General features: G+C 37.3%; 1 protein-coding gene across 1 annotated transcript in view; it reads left to right on the plus strand.

The window, feature by feature from the left end:
* The first annotated feature begins 1,417 nt into the window (after positions 1–1,417).
* The window catches only part of GLRB (glycine receptor beta), a 99,280-nt gene continuing 96,326 nt past the window's right edge, over positions 1,418–4,371 (plus strand). The window contains exon 1 of the mRNA XM_049631220.1: positions 1,418–1,619. The gene's annotated coding sequence lies outside the window, so the exon portion shown is untranslated. The remainder of the gene's footprint in view (positions 1,620–4,371) is intronic.

Here is a 4,371-nt window from a genome sequence, read left to right on the forward strand (position 1 = left end):
CTCTCTTAAAATAAATAAACTTAAAAAGAAGAAAGTTGCTAAGAGAGTAGATCTTAAAAATTCTCATCGCAAGGGGAAAAAAAATTTGTTAACTATATGTGGTGATGAATGTGGTAATCATTTTGCAATATATACATACATCAAATTATTATGGTATACATCTGAAACTTATACAATGTTATATGTCAATTATATCTCAACAAAACTGGAAAAAAATAAAACAGCTGAATATGTTTTTCTTGAAAATATATGGTGGTTAAATTGAATTTGGACTCAAGTTTTGATGAAAAACCTCACTAATGATTTACAATTCAGACTAACATTAACAAATCAACATGATCTGTATAGAGAAAAAATAGAAAGGGAATGAATTTACATATTGCAGACTAGTGTTTCCAGACTTAAGGCAGTAGCAAGAGTGCTAAGTGCTTATTCCATATGAACAAATAATGTGGTGAGAAAAATCTCTCTTCTTCTTATGTTTGGTTACTCAGTCTAATGCAAGATATATAGAACAGCATTTACTTTTGATGATCAATTAAAATAAATATTATAGGCTACATGAAGCTGGGTACATAAGAAATAGGGTTCCTATTGAATATGCTGAGATAGGTCTCATAATATCATTCCAGGTAGATGTAAATAAAAGAACAGAAAAGTAGGAAGAAATGTACAATGGGATCCCATTAATAAAAAGAACAAAAAACAAAAAACAAAAGAAACACTATCATTCCATTAAACAAATAGAAAAAAAAAAAAACCACACAAGAAGAGGGGAAGTAATTATTTATGCTCTCTCTACTATGTACCAGATATTTAACATAAATGAACCTGATTAGTTTTTAGAACAATTCTATAAGTTATGTACCTTTTTTTTTTTTTTTTCATGTTACTGATAGAAAAACACAACATTAAAGAGATTAAGCAACTAGGGCAAGATTTACTCATTTATTCAACACCATTCTACGTGCTTGGGCAATATCAATGGACAAAAACAGACACAAATCACTGCCTTCATTGAGCTTACATTTTTAAGTATGGAAAGAGAGGCAACACATATATTAATAAGTTGTGTAATATATTAAAAGGCAAAAAAATACTATGAAAAAAGAAAAGGAAAAGCAGGTAAAGGGGGATCAGAAATCCTTGGAGGGGGGACAGTTTGTACTTTTAAATAATATCAGACAAATCTCCTTGAGAGGTTACATCTCAAATATAATTGAAGAAGTTAGGAGGTTAGACATGGCTGTCTGGACAAAGAACAGACTAGCGGGAACCAACAACCCAAGGTGGCATTTGCGTGGCACTGGCATGTTGGAGAAGCATCAAGATCAGTGTGGATCGACCCTAGGGATCAAGGGGAAAAATGGGAGAAGGGTACATAACAACTAGAACCTTGCAGACTATTGTGAACACTTTGGATTAGAATCTGAGTGAAATGAGTCATTGCTGGGTTCTCAGCTGAGGAGTGACGTCATCTGACATATGACATATTTTAAAGGTTTCTGGCTGCTGTGCTGAGAATACGAGGGAATAGGGGAGGCAGTGGCAGAGGCAAGAAGAGCAGCCATGAAGCTGTACAAATAATCCAATTTAGAGACGATGGTGACTCAGTCCAGGTATGTTACAGTAAAAATAGTGAGAAACAGAGTTTCCTCATAGTTTGGATGTGGAGAGTGACACAAAGTGATACTGAATAAAGAACAATTTTTAAGATTTATTTTTTGGCCTGAGGAAGGAAGAAAGGCAGGCATTGCCATCAGTTGAGAAGAAGACTGAGTGTGGAACAGATTTTGGGGAGAAGAAGATAAGCTCCGTTTTGGACTTGTTGAGTACTAAATGTTTATTAAATTTGTGAGTTGGGACATTGAAAACGCAATTGGATATATGAGTCTAGAGTTCTGGAGGAAGGTCTAGTTGGGAGAAATAAATTTGGGAGTCATCAACAATGGTACTGAAAGACCTGTAACTAGATGAAATTACTAAGACAGTGAATGGAAATTAAAAAAAAAAAAAATAGAGAAAGTGAACCAACACTTGACAAGATTGAGAAAATAGATTATTTCATGACATCATTGGGAAGCTTTCCTTTTGGAAATATACAAAGCAGCTATATAAATGCAGATGGGCTGATATCTTCATAGATAATATTTAAAAATCTGAACTTACAGGTTCATAGGCCTGGAAGTGGTCATTTTAGGTCACCAACTGTATTTCCTAACTTTTGGGCACAAAACAAAAACAAACCCAAACCTATCCAAACACTTGGACATGCTTTTCTTATGAATAACTAATTCTCCCAATATTATATCTATAGGTGGCATAATTACAAAACACTTCTAAGGAAAGTAAACCCGTCAATTTTATGTGTTTACAACACATAAATTCTTCCAAATGTGTTCCTAAGATTTTGTAAATAAAAGGTAAGTCTATTTCATTACTGGAATCTGAATATCCTATTATTCCAAACTCTTAGTGATTCCTTGATTATGAGAAAACTAAGTTCAAGGTTTTCTTCAACTTCCGAACTCCTTTGGTTGCATGAAACTTATTCTTTTACTTTTCTGTAGGGGAGGAGAAACAAATTTTCCCTCTATCCTTCTAGATTCTTGGCTAAGAACTGCTACATTTCACCATCAACCCAATAAAAGACAGATTAACAGGAGAAATACAAACAAGTTTAATAACATGTATACCTCTTTGTACACATGGGAAACACCCAGGAAAACTGAGCAATTCTCTGAAGTCCATCAAACCATCATCTTAAATACCATCTACTGCTAAAGACAAAATAAGATGTTAGAGGGTGGGGCAGTTGTCAGGCAGGAAGGCCAGTTATGGGAGGTTTCCAGGAAAAGCACAGTAAACAAGTGTATGGTTGTTATGCAGATTTAAGTCAAGGACTTCTCCACTGATAAAACTTTCTAGAGATTTAGTCACCTCCTCACCCTGGTGGAGAGAGAAAAAGAGAGACAGAGAGAGACAGAGACAGAGAGAGAGAGAGAGAGAGAGAGAGAGAGAGAAACACCCTTACAAATGGAGACTTCCCCTCTACAAGTGAAATGTTTTTTACAAAAGGGTAACTTCTGCTCAGTTTTCAGACCTTTCTCCTATGTCTGTTGTATCTTAAAAATGATCAGCTCAAAGTAATCCTTATCCCAAAGAAATATATCTTGGGGTAGCAAATTCTGTTCCCCTTCAATTCCTTACATCACATATTCTCCAAAACTTGAATCTTATAAAACTTATACAGTCAATGCAATTCTCCTTTATATACTTGTAAAATCCCAAAGCCCTATTCTGATCCAATTTGGAGGCTCCCAATAGAACAGTTCTTTAAGTAAAATAATGATCAGATGCTAACCTTAGACAGCAGAACGTCTTGTGAAGCTTATAAAACAGGGTTAGGTACGGAAAATGTCCCCTTCTGCTCATATCATCTGGTTTGAAATATTTATTAGTGGATACATCTGTAGGCCCCAATATACAGTACTAAATGGTGCTCATCTGGGACAATGCTTTGTTCATAAAAAAGTCAGTTAGGCATACAGTCAAGCAGTAATAGGAAAGTTTTGTCTGTTACCTGAAGGTGCATAGTCAAATAAAAGGCTGCTTCCTAAAAAGCGACAACCAACACTTTGCTACCAGAAGACGGAGATCATCTTTGACTCAAATGTAAAAATCAGACTTTGAGTTGCTGGTAAATTCCATTCAACATTAAGCAAATTCCTTAATACATTTGAGCTTCACTTTCATCATCCGCAAAATGGGAATGACGACATAAAACTTGCCCAGGAATGAATGATATAATGCAGGGATAGGGTTTTGAAATTGTAAAGTTCTAGACACACGCTAATTATGAAACAAATGTTAAAATAGCATTACCTGAAAGATTATATGGTGTTAGTAATTTCGACCAATTTAAGCTTGCTTAGAAAGGTCAAGTTGTTAGAAATAGTTGGTAAAACTCAAGGGATTAAGTTAGATGCCAAGAGTCTGATGATGAAATTACAGAAGCTGTGTTCATGTGCTTTATCCAAGATCATTTGTTGTTTTCCTGTTTTGTGATCAAAAGTTGACCCTAAACGATTTCAGCTCCTTGAAAGGTCTGCTCCTTCTGTCCCCAAACTGGTCCTCACCCCCCCCCCCCCCGCGCCCGTCGTTTCTAGTCCCCTGCAGGGGGACTACATTTCACAGAACCCCCTCCAGGGCCTGGAGGGGAAGGTGCTGTGACGTCCTTCCACGCTCGGTCGGAACACCTTCTCCCTCCTCCCGGCCCGCCGGCCCGCCGTCGCGCCAGCCGGCTGTCCCGCGGGCCAGCCGCCCCGGCTCACGGCAGCGCGGCCCGCGACCCGCAGCGTCCCCGAGCGC

Source organism: Panthera uncia, chromosome B1 (assembly GCF_023721935.1).
Source record: "Panthera uncia isolate 11264 chromosome B1, Puncia_PCG_1.0, whole genome shotgun sequence".
NCBI classification, from domain to species: Eukaryota; Metazoa; Chordata; class Mammalia; order Carnivora; family Felidae; genus Panthera; species Panthera uncia.